Source organism: Coregonus clupeaformis, unplaced genomic scaffold (assembly GCF_020615455.1).
Source record: "Coregonus clupeaformis isolate EN_2021a unplaced genomic scaffold, ASM2061545v1 scaf2027, whole genome shotgun sequence".
Lineage (NCBI taxonomy): Eukaryota > Metazoa > Chordata > Actinopteri > Salmoniformes > Salmonidae > Coregonus > Coregonus clupeaformis.
In genome coordinates, this window is record NW_025535481.1 from 53,904 (window position 1) to 70,261 (window position 16,358).

The following is a 16,358-nucleotide window of genomic DNA, read 5'->3' on the forward strand; positions in this document are numbered from 1 at the left end:
TGTACATCATGAAGTTTGTAGGAAATCACCCTTATGCTTAATATACTACTGAAGGAATGTAACAGAACAGACACTTTGTGAATACGGGCCCAGATCTTCCACTCTGAGACACTTCGTGAATACGGGCCCAGATCTTGTGTGAGTGTATTGGCAAATCAAAAGTACTGAATGCCAACTGGAAGAAAAATGTAATCATCAATGCAAGCAAGCTAAAAACCAGTCAAATTACACCAGACGTTAGATCATTTCAATGCCAAGCCTGAACAGTGGAATCTGACCGCAATGGGATCAAGGACCTCATTGTTTTGGTTCTGACGCCTCCATTCCCTTGGAGCACAGGACCCGATGTTCCAGCCTTGGCAACGACCTGACGATGACAAAACTAACACATCAAACATCCTGAAACAATTGGGATTGTTTACTCATCATAACCTAGATAGAGCTACGGAGGACAAGCACGACATCTTTATTCAGGTGACACAACTACATTACTAACACAACTACACACAGCCCCATCCTACAAATACAACTACACACACACCCATATACTACAAATACAACTACACACACAGCCATATACTACTAACACAACTACACACAGCCCTATACTACTAATACAACTACACGCACAGCCCCATCCTACAAATACAACTACACACACACCCATATACTACAAATACAACTACACACACAGCCTGTGTTGCGTTGTCGCTCGCCTCCTTGTTTTGAGGTCCTTTATTTTGTATTGTTTATACAGTTAGTAAAGTCTTGTTTGACTCATCCTATGCGTCCTGCGTCTGACTCCTCAACCGCACCCACATCAACACTGACAGAATAACACACCCACCATGGAGTCAGCAGGAGCAGCGGCGGCACCCATGTCGCTGGAGGAACGGATCAGCGACCAAGACACCATGATCCGGCAACTCGGGACCGCCATGGACGAGGTGTCCAACACTCTGCGCCGATTGGTGAACCCTGAGGTGGCCAAGGACCCTTACAACATCGCATCACCATCGGCCAGTCCTCCTCTCCCAGCACCGGAACCCAGTGGCATTCGGCTCTCGCTCCCGAGGGCATATGATGGTACCGCAGCCGGGTGTCAGGGGTTCCTCCTGCAGGTGGAACTCTACCTGGCCACCATACACCCGGCGCCCTCGGGATACGAGAGCGTCTCCGCCCTCATCTCCTGTCTCTCCGGCAAGGCGTTGGAGTGGGCCAACGCCGAATGGAGGGGAATAGACGCCGCCACCATCACCTACGCGGAGTTCTCCCGCCGCTTCAGGGTAGTGTTCGATCATCCACCTGAGGGGAAGGCGGCGGGGGAACGTCTGTTCCACCTCCGACAGGGGAAGAGGAGTGCACAGGAGTTCGCCCTGGAGTTCCGGACTCTAGCGGCGGATGTGGGGTGGAATGAGAGGGCCCTCATCGACCACTATCGATGCAGCCTACGAGAGGACGTTCGTCGTGAGCTGGCCTGCAGGGACACCAACCTATCTTTCGACCAGTTGTTGGACATGTCCATCCGTCTCGACACCCTGCTGGCTACCCGCGGACGTCCCGACTGGGGGTCATCCATTCCATCCTCCAGCACCTCCGAGCCGATTCCCATGGAGCTCGGGGGTGCTGGCGCTAGGGAGAGGAGGAGAGAGAACCCGAGGGGGGGTGTCCCCTGCACCAACTGTGGCCGTGGAGGGCACACTGCGGCTAGGTGCTGGGGAGGGTCTCCTGGGAGAGGGGACAACAGGTCACGCACTGGGGAGTCATTTCAGGTGAGTAGGCGCCCCACTTACCCAGAGCTCTCTGTTGGTCACCTGTGTATACCTGTGAGATTTCCACAGGTGGCACCTCATTCCCAGCATAAGGCGCTAGTAGATTCAGGCGCAGCTGGGAATTTTGTTGATCGTGAATTTTGTTCTAGGTTAGGAATTCCCCTTCGGCCGGTGGAAGCCCCCTTCCCTGTTCATGCCCTAGACAGCCGGCCGCTGGGGTCGGGGTTGATTAGAGAAGTCACAGCACCACTTAAGATGACTAAGCAGGGGGGTCATGAGGAGATCATTCAGTTTTATCTGATCGACTCTCCTGCGTATCCCGTGGTGCTGGGGCTTCCCTGGTTAAGCGCCCATGATCCTACCATTGCGTGGCAACAGAGGGCTCTTATGGAGTGGTCTGCCCAGTGTGTAGGGAGATGTCTAGGTGTTTCCGTAGGGGCGACCTCGGTGGAGAGTCCGAACCAAGTGCCCGTAATGCGCATTCCCCCTGAGTATGAGGATTTAGCACTTGTGTTCAGCAAGACTAGGGCAACACGGTTGCCACCTCATAGACAGGGAGATTGTACGATAGATCTCCAAACAGGAGCGGCACTTCCGCGGAGCCGTGTGTATCCCCTGTCTCAAGAGGTCTCTATGGAGACTTACATAGCCGAGTCCTTGGAACAGGGATACATACGGTCCTCCACTTCCCCGGTTTCCTCAAGTTTCTTCTTTGTGAAGAAGAAGGATGGGGGTTTGTGCCCGTGTATTGATTACCGTAGTCTCAATCAGATCACGGTTAAGTACAGTTATCCTCTTCCGCTGATTGCGACTATGACTGAATCATTACGCGGAGCGCGGTTCTTCACAAAGTTGGATCTCAGGAGCGCGTACAATCTGGTGCGCATTAGGGAGGGAGATGAATGGAAAACAGCATTTAGCACCACCTCGGGTCATTACGAGTATCTCGTCATGCCATACGGGTCAATGAATGCTCCTTCAGTCTTCCAATCCTTTGTGGACGAGATTTTCCAGGACATGCATGGGCAGGGTGTGGTAGTGTACATCGACGACATCCTAGTGTAGTCTTCTACACGAGCCGAGCATGTAGCCCTGGTGCGCAGAGTGTTGAGGAGGCTGTTGGAGCATGACTTGTCTGTCAAGGCAGAGAAATGCTTGTTTTTCCAGGAGTCCATCTCCTTCTTGGGTTATCGATTGTCCGCGTCTGGTGTGAAGATAGAGGTTGACCGTGTGTCAGCCGTGCGTAATTGGCAAACTCCAACCACTGTAAAAGAGGTGCAGCAGTTTTGGGGTTTTGCTAATTACTACCGGAGGTTTATCCGGGGCTTTGGACAGGTGGCAGCTCCCATTACGTCCCTGCTGAAGGGGGGCCCGGTGCGTTTGCAGTGGTCAGCTGAAGCGGACAGGGCATTTGTTAAACTGAAGAACCTGTTCACTTCGGCTCCGGTGCTGGCGCATCCGGACCCCGCTTTACCATTCCAAGTTGAGGTAGACGCGTCAGAGGCCGGTATTGGGGCAGTTCTGTCGCAACGGTCCGGCACGCCACCTAAACTCCGCCCCTGTGCGTTCTATTCTAAGAAGCTCAGCCCGGCGGAGCGTAATTATGACGTAGGGGACAGGGAGCTGTTAGCCGTGGTTCAGGCCCTAAAGGTGTGGAGGCATTGGCTTGAGGGGGCTCAACACCCTTTCCTCATTCTGACTGACCACCGTAACCTGGAGTACATCCGGGCAGCTAGGAGATTAAACCCTCGTCAGGCTAGGTGGAACATGTTCCTGACCCGGTTTGTTTTTAAGATCACGTACATCCCAGGGTCCCAGAACGGTAAGGCAGACGCCCTGTCCAGGCGGTATGACACAGAGGAGAGGTCCATTGAGCATACTCCCATACTGCCGGAGTCTTGTCTGGTGGCTCCGGTGGTGTGGGAGGTCGATGCGGAGATCGAGCGGGCGTTACGTACCGACCCTACTCCCCCAGAGTGTCCTGTGGGGCGGACGTACGTTCCGCTCGAGGTTCGTGATCGCCTTATTTATTGGGCTCATACATCACCCTCCTCTGGACATCCAGGTATTGGCCGGACAGTGCACTGCCTTAGCGTGAAATACTGGTGGCCAACGTTAGCTAGGGATGTGAGGGTTTATGTCTCCTCCTGCTCGGTGTGCGCCCAGTGTAAGGCGCCTAGACACCAGCCCAGGGGGAAGTTACAGGTTACAACTGCCTATTGATTATAAGAATATTAACCCCTCGTTCCATGTGTCTCTTCTCAGGCCGGTGGTAGCTGGTCCACTCCAGGAAGGTGAGATAGGAGAGACCCCTCCACCCCCACTGGACATCGAGGGAGCTCCGGCGTACACGGTCAGGACCATCTTGGACTCGAGACGTCGGATGGGGGGTCTCCAGTATCTCGTGGAGTGGGAGGGGTACGGCCCGGAGGAACAGTGCTGGGTGCCTAGGAGGGATATCCTAGATCCATCCCTCCTGACTGAGTTCCACCGTGGTCATCCCACGCGCCCGGCTCTGCGTCCTCCTGGTCGTCCCCGAGGCCGGGGTCGGCGCACGGCTGGAGCCGCGCGTCAAGGGGGGGGTACTGTCACGAATTCTGCCGAGATTGCTCCTCCTCCTTGCTCGGGCAGGCTTCGGCGTTCGTCGTCCCCGGAGTACTAGCTGCCACCGTTGTATGTTTCGATGTTCGTTTGGTTGGGTCTGTCTGTTACACCTGTGTCCGTTTGTGTCTGATTATGTGCCCTATAAGTTTCATGTGTTGTTTTCGTTAGTTTGTGTGTTATTGTCCGCCTGTACGTTGGTGTCACCTGTGCAGTACTCTGGACGTTGTTTATTGTGACGCACTGTGTTGCGTTGTCGCTCGCCTCCTTTTTTAAAGGTCCTTTATTTTGTACTGTTTATACAGTTAGTAAAGTCTTGTTTGACTCAGCCTATGCGTCCTGCGTCTGACTCCTCAACCGCACCCACATCAACACTGACAACCATACTACTAACACAACTACACACACAGCCCTACACTACTAACACAACTACACACACAGCCCTATACTACTAATACAACTACACACACAGCCCCATACTACTAATACAACTACACACACAGCCCCATACTACTAATACAACTACACACACAGCCCCATACTACTAATACAACTACATACACAGCCCCATACTACTAATACAACTACACACACAGCCCCATACTACTAATACAACTACACACACAGCCCCATACTACTAATACAACTACACACACAGCCCTATACTACTAATACAACTACACACACAGCCCTATACTACTAATACAACTACACATAAAGCCCCATACCACTAATATAACTACACGTCCCTACACTACTAATACAACTACACACACAACCCTATACTACTAATACAACTACACACACAGCCCCATACTACTAATACAACTACACACACAGCCCCATACTACTAATACAACTACATACACAGCCCCATACTACTAATACAACTACACACACAGCCCCATACTACTAATACAACTACACACACAGCCCCATACTACTAATACAACTACACACACAGCCCTATACTACTAATACAACTACACACACAGCCCTATACTACTAATACAACTACACATAAAGCCCCATACCACTAATATAACTACACGTCCCTACACTACTAATACAACTACACACACAACCCTATACTACTAATACAACTACACACACAGACCCATACTACTAACACAACTACACACACAGCCCTATACTACTAATAAAACTACACACACAGCCCCATACTACTAATACAACTACACACACAGCCCTATACTACTAATACAACGACACACACAGCACCATACTACTAACACAACTACACACACAGCCCCTTACTATACAAATACACACACAGCACATTTACGTCATTTAGCAGACGCTCTTATCCAGAGCGACTTACAAATGGGTGCATTCACCCTATAGCCAGTGGGATAGCCACTTTACAATTATTATTTATTTTTATTTTTATTTTTATTTTTTTTGGGGGGGTAGAAGGATTACTTTATCCTATCCCAGGTATTCCTTAAAGAGGTGGGGTTTCAAATGTCTCCGGAAGGTGGTGAGTGACTCCGCTGTCCTGGCGTCGTGAGGGAGCTTGTTCCACCATTGGGGTGCCAGAGCAGCGAACAGTTTTGACTGGGCTGAGCGGGAGCTATGCTTCCGCAGAGGAAGGGGAGCCAGCAGGCCAGAGGTGGATGAACGCAATGCCCTCGTTTGGGTGTAGGGACTGATCAGAGCCTGAAGGTACGGAGGTGCCGTTCCCCTCACTGCTCCATAGGCAAGCACCATGGTCTTGTAACGGATGCGAGCTTCAACTGGAAGCCAGTGGAGTGTGCGGAGGAGGGGGGTGACGTGAGAGAACTTGGGAAGGTTGAACACCAGACGGGCTGCAGCATTCTGGATGAGTTGTAGGGGTTTAATGGCACAGGCAGGGAGCCCAGCCAACAGCGAGTTGCAGTAATCCAGACGGGAGATGACAAGTGCCTGGATTAGGACCTGTGCCGCTTCCTGTGTAAGGCAGGGTCGTACTCTCCGAATGTTGTAGAGCATGAACCTGCAGGATCGGGTCACCGCCTTGATGTTAGCGGAGAACGACAGGGTGTTGTCCAGGGTCACGCCAAGGCTCTTCGCACTCTGGGAGGAGGACACAACGGAGTTGTCAACCGTGATGGCGAGATCATGGAACGGGCAGTCCTTCCCCGGGAGGAAGAGCAGCTCCGTCTTGCCAGGGTTCAGCTTGAGGTGGTGATCCGTCATCCATACTGATATGTCTGCCAGACATGCAGAGATGCGATTCGCCACCTGGTTATCAGAAGGGGGAAAGGAGAAGATTAGTTGTGTATCGTCAGCGTAGCAATGATAGGAGAGGCCATGTGAGGATATGACAGAGCCAAGTGACTTGGTGTATAGGGAGAATAGGAGAGGGCCTAGAACTGAGCCCTGGGGGACACCAGTGGTGAGAGCACGTGGTGCGGAGACAGCTTCTCGCCACGCCACTTGGTAGGAGCGACCGGTCAGGTAGGACGCAATCCAGGAGTGAGCCGCGCCGGAGATGCCCAGCTCGGAGAGGGTGGAGAGGAGGATCTGATGGTTCACAGTATCAAAGGCAGCAGTCAGGTCTAGAAGGACAAGAGCAGAGGAGAGAGAGTTAGCTTTAGCAGTGCGGAGAGCCTCCGTGACACAGAGAAGAGCAGTCTCAGTTGAATGACCAGTCCTGAAACCTGACTGGTTTGGATCAAGAAGGTCATTCTGAGAGAGATAGCAAGAGAGTTGGCTAAAGACGGCACGCTCAATAGTTTTGGAAAGAAAAGAAAGAAGGGATACTGGTCTGTAGTTGTTGACATCAGTGGGATCGAGTGTTGGTTTTTTGAGAAGGGGTGCAACTCTCGCTCTCTTGAAGACGGAAGGGACATAGCCAGCGGTCAAGGATGAGTTGATCAGCGAGGTGAGGTAGGGGAGAAGGTCACCGGAGATGGTCTGGAGAAGAGAGGAGGGGATGGGGTCAAGCGGGCAGGTTGTTGGGCGGCCTGCAGTCACAAGTCGCAGGATTTTATCTGGAGAGAGAGGGGAGAAAGAAGTCAAAGCATAGGGTAGGGCAGTGTGAGTAGGACCAGCAGTGTCATTAGACTTAACAAACGAGGATCGGATGTCGTCAACCTTCTTTTCAAAGTGGTTGACGAAGTCATCCACAGAGAGAGGAGGGAGGGGGATTCAGCAGGGAGGAGAATGTGGCAAAGAGCTTCCTAGGGTTAGAGGCAGATGCTTGGAATTTAGAGTGGTAGAAAGTGGCCTTAGCAGCAGAAACAGATGAAGAAAATGTAGAGAGGAGGGAGTGAAAAGATGCCAGGTCGGCAGGGAGTTTAGTTTTCTTCCATTTCCGCTCCGCTGCCCGGAGCTCTGTTCTGTGAGCTCGCAATGAGTCATCAAGCCACGGAGCTGGAGGGGAGGACCGAGCCGGCCGGGAGGATAGGGGACACAGAGAGTCAAAGGATGCAGAAAGGGAGGAGAGGAGGGTTGAGGAGGCAGAATCAGGAGATTGGAGGGAGAAGGATTGAGCAGAGGGAAGAGATGATAGGATGGAAGAGGAGAGAGTAGTGGGAGAGAGAGAGCGAAGGTTGCGGCGGCGCATTACCATCTGTGTAGGGGCAGAGTGAGTAGTGTTGGAGGAGAGCGAGAGAGAAAAGGACACAAAGTAGTGGTCGGAGACATGGAGGGGAGTTGCAGTGAGATTAGTAGAAGAGCAGCATCTAGTAAAGATGAGGTCAAGCGTATTGCCTGCCTTGTGAGTAGGGGGGGGACGGTGAGAGGGTGAGGTCAAAAGAGGAGAGGAGTGGAAAGAAGGAGGCAGAGAGAAATGAGTCAAATGTAGACGTAGGGAGGTTGAAATCCCCCAGAACTGTGAGGGGTGAGCCATCCTCAGGAAGGAGCTCATCAAGGCGTCAAGCTCATTGATGAACTCTCCAAGGGAACCTGGAGGGCGATAGATGACAAGGATATTAAGCTTAAATGGGCTAGTGACTGTGACAGCATGGAATTCAAATGAGGAGATAGACAGATGGGTTAGGGGAAAAATTGAGAATGTCCACTTGGGAGAGATGAGGATTCCTGTGCCACCACCCCTCTGACCAGATGCTCTCGGGGTATGCGAGAACACATGGTCAGACGAGGAGAGAGCAGTAGGAGTAGCAGTGTTTTCAGTGGTAATCCATGTTTCCGTCAGCGCCAGGAAGTCGAGGGAATGGAGGTTAGCATAGGCTGGGATGAAGTCAGCTTTGTTGGCAGCAGAACGGCAGTTCCAGAGGCTGCCTGAGACCTGGAACTCCAGGTGTGGGGTGCGTGCAGGGACCACCAGGTTAGAGAGGCAGCAGCCACGCGGTGTGAGGCGTCTGTGTAGCCTGTGCGGAGAGGAGAGAACAGGGATAGGCAGAGGCATAGTCGACAGGCTGTAGCAAATGGCCACAATAATGCAGAGGAGATCGGAATGAAATAAACCAAACATCAGGAAAAGGAGAGAGTAGGGCCTCCCACACCAAAACTTCCACCTCAGAAACTATAATTGTTTCACTGAACCACCCGAACAAAAAACTCTCCCAACTTCCACCTCAGAAATCAGAATTGTTGCGAACTACAGCAGTTCATTCAGCTAGCCAAATATGACACCATAGCTAACCAGCATGCCAGCATCCAACAACACACAGTTTAGCACCAATACTTGGCTACAACAAACTACCAGTAGTGTGTTAACACACTAAACAGATAATTTGTGTGTTAACGAATTACGTTGGCTAGCTAGCACAAATATATATAATACTATAATACTAATGCTATAATACTAATACAACTACACACACTGCGCCATACTACTAATACAACTACACACACAGCCCCATACTACTAATACAACTACACACACTGCCCCATACTACTAATACAACTACACACACAGTCCCATACTACTAATACAACTACACACAGCCCCATACTACTAATACAACTACACACACAGCCCTATACTACTAATACAACTACACACACAGCCCTATACTACTAACACAACTACACACACTGCCCCATACTACTAATACAACTACACACACAGCCCCATACTACTAATACAACTACACATAAAGCCCCATACCACTAATACAACTACACGTCCCTACACTATTAATACAACTACACACACAACCCTATACTACTAATACAACTACACACACAGCCCTATACTACTAATACAACTACACACACAGCCCCATACTACTAATACAACTACACATACAGCCCCATACTACTAATACAACTACACACACAGCCCTATACTACTAATACAACTACACACACAGCCCCATACTACTAATACAACTACACACACAGCCCTATACTACTAACACAACTACACACACAGCCCTATACTACTAATACAACTACACACACAGCCCCATACTACTAATACAACTACACATACAGCCCCATACTACTAATACAACTACACACACAGCCCTATACTACTAATACAACTACACACACAGCCCCATACTACTAATACAACTACACATACAGCCCCATACTACTAATACAACTACACACACAACCCCATACTACTAATACAACTACATACACAGCCCCATACTACTAATACAACTACATACACAGCCCCATACTACTAATACAACTACACACACAGCCCCATACTACTAATACAACTACACACACAGCCCCATACTACTAATACAACTACACACACAGCCCTATACCACTAATACAACTACACACACAGCCCCTTACTACTAATACAACTACACACACAACCCCATACTACTAATACAACTACACACACAGCCCTATACTACTAATACAACTACACACACAGCACCATACTACTAATACAACTACACACACAGCCCCATACCACTAATACAGCTACACACACAGCCCTATACTACTAACACAACTACACACACAGCCCCATACTACTAATACAACTACACACACATCCCTATACTACTAACACAATTACACACACAGCCCCATACTACTAATACAACTACACACACAGCCCTATACTACTAACACAACTACACACACAGCCCCATACTACTAATACAACTACACACACAGCCCCATACTACTAATACAACTACACACACAGCCCTATACTACTAACACAACTACACACACAGCCTCATACTACTAATACAACTACACATACATCCCTATACTACTAATACAACTACACAAACAGCCCTACACTACTAATACAACTACACACACAACCCCATACTACTAATACAACTACACACACAGCCCCATACTACTAATACAACTACACACACAGCCCCATACTACTAATACAACTACACACACAGCCCTATACCACTAACACAACTACACACTCAGACCCATACTACTAATACAACTACACACACAGCCCTATACTACTAATACAACTACAAACAGAGCCCCATACTACTAATACAACTACACAAAAATCCCCATACTACTAATACAACTACACACACAGCCCTATACTACTTATAAAACTACACACACAGCCCTATACTACTAATACAACTACACAACCCTATACTACTAATAAAACTACACACACAATGCTATAATACTAATACAACTACACACACTGCGCCATACTACTAATACAACTACACACACTGCCCCATACTACTAATACAACTACACACACAGTCCCATACTACTAATACAACTACACACAGCCCCATACTACTAACACAACTACACACACTGCCCCATACTACTAATACAACTACACACACAGCCCCATACTACTAAAAAAACTACACATAAAGCCCCATACCACTAATACAACTACACGTCCCTACAATACTAATACAACTACACACACAACCCTATACTACTAATACAACTACACACACAGCCCCATACTACTAATACAACTACAAACACAGCCCCATACTACTAATACAACTACACACACAACCCTATACTACTAATACAACTACACACACAGCCCCATACTACTAATACAACTACACACACAACCCTATACTACTAATACAACTACACACACAGCCCCATACCACTAATACAACTACACACACAGCCCTATACTACTAACACAACTACACACACAGCCCCATACTACTAATACAACTACACACACAGCCCCATTATACTAATACAACTACACACACAGCCCTATACTACTAACACAACTACACACACAGCCCCATACTACTAATACAACTACACACACAGCCCTATACTACTAACACAACTACACACACAACCCCATACTACTAATACAACTACACACACAGCCCTATACTACTAATACAACTACACACACAGCCCCATACTACTAATACAACTACACACACAGCCCTATACTACTAACACAACTACACACACAGCCCCATACTACTAATACAACTAAACATACAGCCCCATATTACTAATACAACTACACACACAGCCCCATACTACTAATACAACTACACACACAGCCCCATACTACTAATACAACTACACACACAGCCCTATACTACTAACACAACTACACACACAGCCCCATACTACTAACACAACTACACACACAGCATCATACTACTAATACAACTACACACACAACCCTATACTACTAATACAACTACACACACAGCCCCATACTACTAATACAACTACACACACAACCCTATACTACTAATACAACTACACACACAGCCCCATACCACTAATACAACTACACACACAGCCCTATACTACTAACACAACTACACACACAGCCCCATACTACTAATACAACTAGACACACAGACACATTATACTAATACAACTACACACACAGCCCTATACTACTAACACAACTACACACACAGCCCCATACTACTAATACAACTACACACACAGCCCTATACTACTAACACAACTACACACACAACCCCATACTACTAATACAACTACACACACAACCCTATACTACTAATACAACTACACACACAGCCCCATACTACTAATACAACTACACACACAGCCCTATACTACTAACACAACTACACACACAGCCCCATACTACTAATACAACTAAACATACAGCCCCATATTACTAATACAACTACACACACAGCCCCATACTACTAATACAACTACACACACAGCCCCATACTACTAATACAACTACACACACAGCCCTATACTACTAACACAACTACACACACAGCCCCATACTACTAATACAACTACACACACAGCCCCATACTACTAATACAACTACACACACAACCCTATACTACTAATACAACTACACACACAGCCCCATACTACTAATACAACTACAAACACAACCCTATACTACTAATACAACTACACACACAGCCCCATACCACTAATACAACTACACACACAGCCCTATACTACTAACACAACTACACACACAGCCCCATACTACTAATACAACTAGACACACAGCCCCATTATACTAATACAACTACACACACAGCCCTATACTACTAACACAACTACACACACAGCCCCATACTACTAATACAACTACACACACAGCCCTATACTACTAACACAACTACACACACAACCCCATACTACTAATACAACTACACACACAGCCCCATACTACTAATACAACTACACATACAGCCCCATACTACTAATACAACTACACACACAGCCCTATACTACTAATACAACTACACACACAGCCCCATACTACTAATACAACTACACATACAGCCCCATACTACTAATACAACTACACACACAACCCCATACTACTAATACAACTACATACACAGCCCCATACTACTAATACAACTACATACACAGCCCCATACTACTAATACAACTACACACACAGCCCCATACTACTAATACAACTACACACACAGCCCCATACTACTAATACAACTACACACACAGCCCTATACCACTAATACAACTACACACACAGCCCCTTACTACTAATACAACTACACACACAACCCCATACTACTAATACAACTACACACACAGCCCTATACTACTAATACAACTACACACACAGCACCATACTACTAATACAACTACACACACAGCCCTATACTACTAACACAATTACACACACAGCCCCATACTACTAATACAACTACACACACAGCCCTATACTACTAACACAACTACACACACAGCCCCATACTACTAATACAACTACACACACAGCCCCATACTACTAATACAACTACACACACAGCCCTATACTACTAACACAACTACACACACAGCCTCATACTACTAATACAACTACACATACATCCCTATACTACTAATACAACTACACAAACAGCCCTACACTACTAATACAACTACACACACAACCCCCATACTACTAATACAACTACACACACAGCCCCATACTACTAATACAACTACACACACAGCCCCATACTACTAATACAACTACACACACAGCCCTATACCACTAACACAACTACACACTCAGCCCCATACTACTAATACAACTACACACACAGCCCTATACTACTAATACAACTACAAACAGAGCCCCATACTACTAATACAACTACACAAAAATCCCCATACTACTAATACAACTACACACACAGCCCTATACTACTAATAAAACTACACACACAGCCCTATACTACTAATACAACTACACAACCCTATACTACTAATAAAACTACACACACAATGCTATAATACTAATACAACTACACACACTGCGCCATACTACTAATACAACTACACACACTGCCCCATACTACTAATACAACTACACACACAGTCCCATACTACTAATACAACTACACACAGCCCCACACTACTAACACAACTACACACACTGCCCCATACTACTAATACAACTACACACACAGCCCCATACTACTAAAAAAACTACACATAAAGCCCCATACCACTAATACAACTACACGTCCCTACACTACTAATACAACTACACACACAACCCTATACTACTAATACAACTACACACACAGCCCCATACTACTAATACAACTACACACACAGCCCCATACTACTAATACAACTACACACACAACCCTATACTACTAATACAACTACACACACAGCCCCATACTACTAATACAACTACACACACAACCCTATACTACTAATACAACTACACACACAGCCCCATACCACTAATACAACTACACACACAGCCCTATACTACTAACACAACTACACACACAGCCCCATACTACTAATACAACTAGACACACAGCCCCATTATACTAATACAACTACACACACAGCCCTATACTACTAACACAACTACACACACAGCCCCATACTACTAATACAACTAACACACAGCCCTATACTACTAACACAACTACACACACAACCCCATACTACTAATACAACTACACACACAGCCCTATACTACTAATACAACTACACACACAGCCCCATACTACTAATACAACTACACACACAGCCCTATACTACTAACACAACTACACACACAGCCCCATACTACTAATACAACTAAACATACAGCCCCATATTACTAATACATCTACACACACAGCCCCATACTACTAATACAACTACACACACAGCCCCATACTACTAATACAACTACACACACAGCCCTATACTACTAACACAACTACACACACAGCCCCATACTACTAACACAACTACACACACAGCATCATACTACTAATACAAGTACACACTGAGCCACATACTACTAATACAACTACACACACAGCCCTATACTACTAATACAACTACACACTGAGCCCCATACTACTAATACAACTACACACTGAGCCCCATACTACTAATACAACTACACACACAGCCCCATACTACTAATACAAGTACACACACAGCCCCGTACTACTAATACAACTACACACACAGCCCTATACTACTAACACAACTACACACACAGCCCTATACTACTAATACAACTACATACACAGCCCCATACTACTAATATAACTACACACACAGCCCTATACTACTAATACAACTACAAACAGAGCCCCATACTACTAATACAACTACACAAAAATCCCCATACTACTAATACAACTACACACACAGCCCTATACTACTAATACAACTACACACACAGCCCTATACTACTAATACAACTACACAACCCTATACTACTAATACAACTACACACACAATGCTATAATACTAATACAACTACACACACTGCGCCATACTACTAATACAACTACACACACTGCCCCATACTACTAATAAAACTACACACACAGTCCCATACTACTAATACAACTACACACAGCCCCATACTACTAACACAACTACACACACAGCCCCATACTACTAATACAACTACACACACAGCCCCATTCTACTAATACAACTACACACACAGCCCTATACTACTAACACAACTACACACACAGCCCCATACTACTAATACAACTACACACACATTCCCATATTACTAATACAACTACACACACAGCCCCATACTATTAATACAACCACACACACAGCCCTATACTACTAACACAACTACACACACAGCCTCATACTACTAATACAACTACACATACATCCCTATACTACTAATACAACTACACAAACAGCCCTACACTACTAATACAACTACACACACAACCCCATACTACTAATACAACTACACACTGAGCCCCATACTACTAATACAACTACACACACAGCCCCATACTACCAATACAACTACACACACAACCCCATACTACTAATACAACTACACACACAGCCCTATACTACTAATACAACTACACACACAGCCCCATACTACTAATACAACTACACACACAGCACCATACTACTAATACAACTACACACAATGCCCCATACCACTAATACAACTACACACACAGCCCTATGCTACTAACACAACTACACACACAGCCCCATACTACTAATACAACTACACTCACAGCCCTATACTATTAACACAACTACACACACAGCCCCATACTACTTATACAACTGCACACACAGCCCCATACTACTAAAACAACTACACACATC